This window comes from Oratosquilla oratoria, chromosome 11, assembly GCF_046742065.1.
Source record: "Oratosquilla oratoria isolate Oo_2021 chromosome 11, ASM4674206v1, whole genome shotgun sequence".
Lineage (NCBI taxonomy): Eukaryota > Metazoa > Arthropoda > Malacostraca > Stomatopoda > Squillidae > Oratosquilla > Oratosquilla oratoria.
The window spans coordinates 24,577,652-24,587,651 of record NC_134787.1 but is presented as its reverse complement, the minus strand read 5'-3'; positions in this window follow the sequence as shown (position 1 = coordinate 24,587,651).

The window sequence follows — 10,000 nt, the reverse complement described above, 5'->3', positions numbered from 1 at the left end:
AAAAAGGACAAGGCACAAAAACATTCCCACCCATTTCATCCCCGAAAACACTCCACACCCCTCCACCCTCCCTCCCATCTTAGCACCTCCTAGATGACGGGTCATCCCTGCACCCTGTCCACTGCCCTGGGTCAGAAGCAGTGTCGCAGGACACAGCACATCCACAGCAAGGACGCTTCATTAAATCGGCGACCCCCCCCTCTCCGTCCTCCCATATAAAGGAGAGGACGAGGAGAAATCCCTTCAGGCTGCGTCAAAAATTTTGCTCACACACACTACCTCACCCCCATTCCCCTGTCCAATCCACCTCATGCATCACAACATTTTCCATATACAACCATTCTCCATTCACCCCTGTCTTCTGTCCTCTCCCGTCCTTCCTCAACCGATATTCCCCTCTTCCCCAAAGCCCCCTTCACCCCATCCATCCATCTCATCCTAGGACGTCCCCTCATGTTCACTCCCTCCACATCTGCCTTCCATACCTCCTTTACTAGTCTTTCTTCACTCATTCTTTCCATGTGTCCAAACCATCCTAATACTCTTTCATCCACCCTATCTCCCAGCTCCATTTCCACCCCTGTTCTCCTCCTCACTTCCTCATTTCTCACTCTATCTAGCCTAGTAACCCCCATCATACTTCTCAGACATTTCATCTCAAACACATTCAAATTCCTTCTCTCTTCCTCTCTCATGTTCAATGTTTCTGCTCCATACAGTGCTGTTGGCAAAATCACTCCTTCATACAGTCTCCTCTTAGCATCCATTCCCAGATTCCTATTCCTCATTACACTTTTTAAACCACCAAGGCATTTACTCGCTTCTCTCAATCTACATTCTACCTCCACCTTCACTCCACCCTTTCCTGTCACATTTGCACCCAAATATCTAAAACTATCCACTTCCTCCAGTTGCTCTCCATTAATGCTCACTTCCAGATTACTGCCACTTTCACCCCTTGTACATCTCATCACCTTACTTTTACCCACATTTATCTTCAGCTTTCTTCTATCACACACTCTCCCAAACTCTGTCACCAGCTTCCTCAATCCCTCCTCCGATCCTGCCACAAGCGCAGTGTCGTCCGCAAACAACAGCTGTCTCACCTCCCACTTTTCTCCATTTTCCTTAACCATCTCCAATCCCTGACCCACTACCCTTGCATTCACCTCTCGCACCACCCCATCCATGTGTAAGTTGAACAGCCAGGGTGACATAACGCATCCCTGACGAAGTCCCACCTTTACCTCAAAACACTCACTCTCTCCATTTCTAATCCTGACACAAGCTCTACTACTCTCATAAAAACTCTTGACAGCTCCCAGAAGCTTTCCTCCTATCCCGTATATCCGCATAACCTCCCACAATGCCTTTCTGTCTACCCTGTCGTAAGCCTTTTCTAGATCCATAAAGGCCCAGAAAACATCCTTCCCCTTACCTATAGCTTTCTCACATATCTGTCTTACCACAAAAATCTGATCTACACAACCTCTAGCTGTCCTAAACCCACACTGTTCCTCACCAATTACTCCCTCTGTTCCTCTCCTAATCCTCTCAATCAAGATCCTCCCATAAGCACTCCCAACTACACTTAACAAGCTAGTCCCTCTGAAACTAATACATTCACACTTGTCCCCCTTTCCCTTGTAAAGTGGAACTATACACGCACTCCTTCAGTCCTCTGGCACTCTACCTTCTCTCCAGCAAACATTAAATAACCTCACCAACCAGTCCACCATCACTATACCTCCTTTTTTAAGACATTCTGCATGGCATCCATCCAGACCAGGTGCCTTACCTGCTTTCATCATCTTAACTGCTGCCTTCACTTCATCCTTCCTTATTTCTCCTCCATTTTCCTCACTCATCACTCTCATTTTCTTAGCATTTCCCACTGCAGCTATCTTTCCCTCCCTATCCTGCTTCACATTAAGCAACTCCCTAAAATATTCTGCCCATCTTCCCCTTACCGCTTTCTCCTCCATTATCATCTCTCCATCTGCGCCTTTTACCTTTTCTTCCCCACTTGATTCGCCTCCTCTTCCTCTCTTAATTTCTTTCCAAAACATCTTTTTATTACTTTCAATATTTTCTGTCACACTCTTACCCCATTTTACATCTGCTCTCCTCTTTGCCTCCTTTACCTTTTTCTTTACTTCTCTTTTCTTTTCCCTGTACGTCTCATATGACTCCCTCGTCCTACTTTGTAACCAATCTGTGAAAGCTCGCTTCTTCTCTTCTACAACCATCTTCATTTTCTCATCCCACCATTCACTACCCTTCCTTCTATTTCCTCCTGACCTTCTTGTTCCACACACCATCCTTGCACACTTTGTGACTCCCTCCTTGAACCATCCCCATTCCTCCTCCACACCTACCTCCACTCTATCCTTCACTCCCTCCCACTCCTCCTTCAGCTTCCTCTTGTACTCCTTCTCCTTTTCCTCTTCGTTTAGAGAGTTCACTCTGAGCTCCTCCCTACCTTTTGTCCCTTTCCTCTTCCTCCATCTGTCCTCCACTCTCAACTTACCTTCCACCAGAAAATTATCTGATATTCCCCCACCCTCTCCCCTTAGCACGTGTACATCCCTAACTCTTCCTATCATAATCCTATTTACCACTACATAGTCCATTAAAGCTCTATCTACCACCTTTCCCTCCACCATCCTCTCCCATGTGTACTTATGCTTGACTTTCTTCCGAAACACTGTATTTGCTATCATCAACTCTCTTTCTAGACACATTTCCACCATCAACTCTCCACTACGATTCTTTCCTGGAACTCCACATTTCCCAACCACTCCATCAATTGGCTCCTTTCCTACCCTAGCATTAAGGTCTCCCAGTACTATTACATTTACACTTCTCCCTAAACCCTCTATGCACTTATTTAAATATATATATATATATATATATATATATATATTTATATATATACATATATATAAAAGAAGGGAGTAGGTTTTCTATAATGTACGTAAAGTTCAAAATGACAGCATTGCAGTAGTTATTTAGTTTTTTTTTTTTTTTTCTAAATTTCCTGATTAAATTTTTTCCATTAGCCGAGTGAACAGAAAATAGGTATACGTATTATTATATTTAGTTTCCCTTTACTGTAGAGTTCGACGTTTCGTCTTAAGAAAGAAATTTTCAAGAGTAGACTGCAATAACAAAAAACGTACATAATCAAATACAGCAACGTTGACAATTGTACAAAAATAAATTATACATGACATTTCTAGTGAAGTATAATATATATATATATATATATATATATATATATATATATATATATATGATAGCTTATTTTTTACTATATCTCAGACCATCTCCACCATATAAAGAATCTTAAGTAGTGTTAGGGTTCCTACTTTATGATTCACCATTTGTATTATAATGCTGTGTTTGCGTTTAAGATATTCCACCGTCTTCCATTGTCCATTTCACTTTGCACAAGGACACTTCTTTTCTGCTAGATCGCCTCTTACACTTGGTGGGCCAGCGGCCTCACTTGCCTGCAAGTCTGCAACGATCTCAGAGTTTTTTTTCGTTCAGGCCATACACGCGCTCCACAGGGATCCTTTATTTTTCCTTCTTTCCTGATTCTATTGCCTTTTCTTATCGCGGCCACTCTTGTATGTACGTACGTATCTGTGTCATGATCCAGTCTCTCTTTTACTATTCGCTTTTCTGTTGTTGTTTTTTTCTTCTGATTTATTCTATTTTTCTGTTTGAGAGATACATTTTTCTTTTGTAAGTACTTTTATAGTAGTTTATATGTTCTTTTATATAATCCCGTGTCATAAATTATCGACTCTATAATATAGGTTTTTTGGGGCAATTATGCTCTATCTAGATCATTTCTTCTTTAGTCAAAATTTAGTTACATCAGTTTCTTTAACTGAACTTTTTTCTTGATATTTTTCTTTTCAGTAATATTATTTCATTATATTTTTCTGGTAGATATACCTTCTGTGAAAATTTCTGATTGTTGCTCACTATTTGATGTTGTAATAAAAATTATGAAATAATTTTTCTTTTTTTCTTTATTTGTATAGACATTTTTCAATATAAATAATTTTCCATTCTATTGATATTTTCATAAAACAGTTTCATGGACACGTATACATTTCCACTACAATATTAATGTTATTTTACAAAGGTGTATATACTGTATATGACTCCATCATTTCGTATATATCATTCGCGTATGATATGTTCAGCATTTCAGTTTTCATCATATTTGCATTTTTTTCCATCAACTGTTTTGTCCTTCATAGTTGAATTCATTTCCATTCGTCTCTTTCTAGTTTCTAGTTTTTCTCTGGGAGTTTCAGTCATAGAGTTACGTTTCTCAGTTGTTTCTTTCGAGTTTCTCATCGAGCCTCTTGGTCTTTGCGAAACCGGTTTTGTCTCTCCTCCTCCAGTTCTACTTCTTCTCCTTATTTCCAGTGTTTCATTGTCTCCATAATTCTCGTATGCCACCCATCATCGCAACCAACATCACAACCGTCATCAACACCCTCATCACCACCACCACCACCGCCACAGCCTCTTTCTCATACGTACTCACTTCATCCTACGTCTTTTTCTTCTCCTCCTCCTCCTCCTCCTCCTCCTCCTCCTCCTCCTCGTTCTCCTCCACCTCTTCTCCTCCTCTTGCTCCTCCTCCTCTTCCCCTCCTCTTACTCCTCCTCCTCCTCTTACTCCTCCTCCCTCCTCCTCTTACTCCTCCTCTTACTCCTCCTCTGTCCCCTCCTCCTCCTCCTCCTCTGTCCTCCTGCTCATTCTCCTCCTCCTCCACTTAGTCCTCCTCCTCCATCTCCTCTTAGTCCTCCTCTTCCTCCTCCTCTTACTCCTACTCTTACTCCTCCTCCTGCTCCTATTCTTCCTCCACCTCCTCCATTTTCACTTCAATTTCTTCATTCTCCTTTATTGCTTAATCGGTTTCAACTCTTCATCTTTTGTTTCATCTTCTGCATCTCTTAGTTCCTTCCTCCGCTTCCTCCCTTTCCCCTTTTGTCACTTCCTAGCGTTTTTACAATTCTGCTTCTTCACTATAATCTTCATCTCTCCCTTCGTTGCCCCTCAGCTCCCCTTCCCCTTCACTCGTTCCTCCAAGATTTCCATCACATTCTTCCCAATTACCTTCGCTTTTCATTTTTCCTTCTCTCCACTGAAGCTATTTAGATAAGATTCGAGTCTCTAGTCTCAGCCAGTCGTTCTGTGTGTGTGTATTTGTGTATATATATATATATATATGTGTGTGTGTGTGTGTGTGTGTGTGTGTGTGTGTGTGTGTGTGTGTGTGTGTGTGTGTGTGTGTGTGTGTGTGTGTGTATCAATTACTAATATTATGATAGGTCACACGCCATGACACGTGATCCACACACATGCAAGACGGTACACGCCTTTACCAAGACCTCCAATCTTGCTGACCTTGAACTTCTTAATCACAAAACACATGGCTCAAGGAATGCAACCTATCACAACAACGCCATCGCGCCATCACCCTACAAGGAACTACCCAATGTCACCAGACAGTTCATTGACCCCTTTCTTATAACTACCCCAACTACATTATCGTAACTTCAATGTATACGCCATGTCTAGCCACATCCACCAGTAATATAACTAAACGCCATACAACATAGCTAACACCCGTATAATGTATATTTGATCAAAAAAGCGTTTCCCGTGTGACAACTACACCAAACATGCTTAACTAGGCTAATCTTACTATATAAAGAGGCGACTGTGTTCGCCAGACAGAGAGACAAGAATCCCTCCCCTATCTCACTAGGGGAGGTCTTTCCCCTTTGTTACCTTTAGTACCTGAAAATAAAGAAAACATCGACCTCACTTTAAGGAACCCATCCATAGAACCCGCTGCCAATACGCCCCATTGTGTAACCACACCTTTTACAGGTTACATATCGGTGTGTGTGTGTGTGTGTGTGTGTGTGTGTGTGTGTGTGTGTGTGTGTGTGTGTGTGTGTGTGTGTGTGTGTTTGTGTGTGTGTGTGTGTGTGTGTGTGTGTTTATGTGCAAATACAGTACAGGATGTAATTAATATTATCATGACATATGTGTATATATTTCCCTGCCCCTCTTTTCTTGTGCCAAATCTAAAATAGCTTTTTTAACCCATAAGCTCTCCCTTTTAGTATCTGAAAAATGGGAGGTATAGCACTCCGTTCCAAGAAACTCTGTAATCTCCTCGACGCTTCCATAGTTCTTGGCTATGGATAAAGTAGCTACTGCTGGACTACAACAGAATTCATTCTTTCTACTCTGTCTCTCCATAGTTTGTGTTGTAAATCATTTAGTGCATTGAGGAAGAGACGGGGAGAAGTAAAGAGAATGAAAGAAAAGGGTGATGAATGGAGAGTAAGAGCGGGAAAGTGAGATTGGGTGAGAGGTAGAGGGGGTGAGGTGAGTGAGAATTAGAGATATGGAGGGAAAAGAAGAGAGTGGTTGAGAGAGGGAGAGAGGTAGATGGATGAGAAAAAAAGAGGGATGGGGAAGCGTAGGAAACGAAGAGACAGGCACACACACACACACACACACACACACACACACACACACACACACACACACACACAGAGAGAGAGAGAGAGAGAAGAGAGAGAGAGAGAGAGAGAGAGAGAGAGAGAGAGAGAGAGAGAGAGAGAGAGAGAGAGAGAGGGAAAGGGGGTATGGTAGGAGGGAGGAAGAGGGGGATGAAGGAGAGAGGGAGAAATGGAGCGACGGAGGAATGGAGAGGAGGAGGAGGAATAAAGAGAGAAAGAGATAGAAGGAGAGAGAGAGAGAGAAGGAAAGGGAGTTTGGTAGGGAGTGAGGAAGACGGGGAGGAAGGAGAGATGAAGGGATGGGGAGACGAAGGAATGGAGAGAAGGAATGAAAAAGAGAGAGAGAGAGAGAGAGAGAGAGAGAGAGAGAGAGAGAAAGACGGGGGAAACAAGGAGAGAGAGAAGATATAAAAAGAGAGGGAGAAATCATTATGCGTGAAAATACCTGTCAACAACTAAGCATAAATTGGCTTTCTAGTATATATTCAATATTAGTTTAGTATAGTTTGGTTAATCTTATCTCATTTTATTCTATTTTATTTCGTTTCATTTTATTTAATCTTATGTTATTCATTTTACATTTTTTTATCTTTAACTTATTTACTCTATTGTATTTTATTTGTCTTATTCTATTTCAATACATCTTATTTTACTATAATCTATTTTGTCTGTCTTATTCTATTGCAATATATATTATCTTAGTATATCTAATCTATTTTATCTGTCTTGTGTTATCGTATCCCAATATCACTTATTCTAATTTTTTATATTATATTTAATTTTATTTCATGATATCTTTTGTGAAAAGAGAGGACGTGTTTACTCCCAAACTTGCTCGTTAGCCACGGTCTTGAACTCTGCGCGATGAAACATGAAGTGCAACGTCAGCTGAATCTACAATGTCCTTACTGTCGCATATGTTTGTGATGAATTATATGTCTGGAAAAGGGTGTATATATACAGACCGTGGTCGTATTTTTTCTTGTCTGTTTTAAGTGTCATAGATATATGAGTGTTTATATGTGTGTGTGAATGTGTGTGTGTGTGTGTGTGTGTGTGTGTGTGTGTGTGTGTGTGCGTGTGTGTGTGCGTGTGTGTGTGTGCGTGTGTGTGTGTGTGTGTGTGTGTGTGTGTGTGTGTGTGTGTGTGTGTATGTGTGTGTGTGTACGTTTACGTTTTTGTTGTTTGCTTACACAGAAGTACAGCTGTCAGTAGTCTTATTCAGGAAAGAAAAAGCGTTCTAAATGCAAATTATCTAAAAGGATATTTCCGTTTAGTTAACATATCTACCAATTTGACTCGAGTTCATGGAGTTTGCTTTCTTACAAAAAAAAAAAAGAAAGAAATATGCAAATGAATAAACAAATAGATAAATAGAAATGAGTAAATAGACAAATAGCAAAATGAATAATATATGAATACAAACTGACTTAAAACCCCAACACTAAAGCAATCGTTTTGACCAGCCAAGCCCAAGTTAAAAGTAAACCTAACGCTGGACAACGTCAGGGGTAGTTCGGCTGTGTACCTGAGATAATCAATAATCGTGTATTCGATGAAGTGGCGCTGGTAGAGGGATACAGAGAGAGTAGATACAAAGAGAGGAGATACAAAGAGAGGAGAGGCGGGGGAGATGGGGGGGGGGAGTAGGGGCATGTGATAAACTCGGCACCTCCCTCTTCGGTCGTAATTCCAGGTGCGATATTGCCCTGGTCGTACGATCCAGACCTGAAGATATTTGTGGTATTCGCTGACACTGTTCTGCCCGTGTCTCTAAACATGTTTTTCTCGTTTTTCTTTACATTTAGTTTCGAGACCTCCCCGGTGTTTATCTGGATCACGAGAACAAGATTGGGAACCACTGAGCTATCGTGCTATTTTCACTGACAAAATCCTTTTGTTTAACCTCCTTTATTCCATGAAGAACCTGGCAAAGTACTATCATCTGCGTTTACAGTCGTCATGATGCAGTGCGGTGCATGTTCTTCATACATTTACTTCTCTTTTATCCTTTATTCTGACCTCTCCTGACCTATGTCACGTGGACCTTGACTTGCGTGCATTGTTCTATTTAGCCCCAAAGCACTTTTTCTTTCTGATGTGAGTAAATAAGTGTGAAGATATGGGGGGAATGTAAAAGGGTGAGGTAAGGTAGACTAAGTTGGCTCACTATTTGGACATCATATTCATAGGTTTCAGGATGGAAACACGTAAAAAATGCACCAGAAGCTACTAGTAATATTAGGCCGTTTTTTGTTTCCACCCTACCTAGGAATTAAATCGTCTGAATTAGTAAGGCATTAGGTCAAATAAAATAGTTTCGTCCTGAGGACACCGTCGATTCCATTTGGCAAAGAGAAACAAAAGCAGAGTTGGAGAACCGAACTAGACATTTGCAAACGGAGTTATTCGGCAAATGTAAAGCACTATCATCATTCCATAACACCTATATAAAGAAATGAAATATTCAGGGTCAAAAGAAATACTTTTCCCTTTGTTTGTTAGTAGTCATGAGTTGGCTATAAGCAGATATAATTTTAAGAATTTTTGAATACGGTATTTATTGGTTGGGGAAAAGAAAACGGGAGGGGGGGGGGAGAAAAAAGAAAATGTAGTCCTCTGACAGCGGAGCACAAAACAAGTTTGGGATGAGTATGGTACAAAAGGGAGAACATGAAACGGGTCCAGTCAATCACTCAAAGCTAGCTTGTAGAATTTGTGGAAGGAATTCAAAGGTCAAAAGACACTTTTTCCCCTCTGCCCAGTATGCGTCATGAACCCGTAGTCTACTCTACAAAGCGAATGGCTGACGCTTCAATGTTTGACGTTCGTTTTCAACTTGTCGCTATTTTCTTGTTTCTAAAATATTTAATCAAAGCTACGTTTCCTCTAAAAGATATTAATGATAAAAGGTAAATGATGTATTAATAAGCAATTTATGTTTTTTTTTACGAATTAGAAAAAAAAATAGGCATTTGAACATTGTCTTTTTTATGTATAAGTATGAAAAATAAAACGATGGTACAGAAACCGTGATTAATATCTTCATATGTGTATGTATTTCATATTGAGTGGTGAGCATATATGATAATATGAAGAAGTTTAGATCCATAATCAACTTATTCATTAGTAGGTCTACTCCTCGTATAAATGAAAAATGTAAATGAACAGAAACAATATATGAATGAATGGCATAATTTTGATGGAATCGTTAGAAAATATCTTAACCGTTCAGTCAGGAAACTATTCTGAATTAAGTGAAATATTTTTATGTAATCTAAAAAAAAAACAAAAAAAAAAACAAGCACAATATCACCAGAGAGAAATGTTTACATAACAAAAGCCGAAAGCAAAACCCTTTCTGTTATTGAAACTACAAGACCAAATGTGATAGGTACGCAAGCACAAAGAAAAAAAAAAGCGTAGCG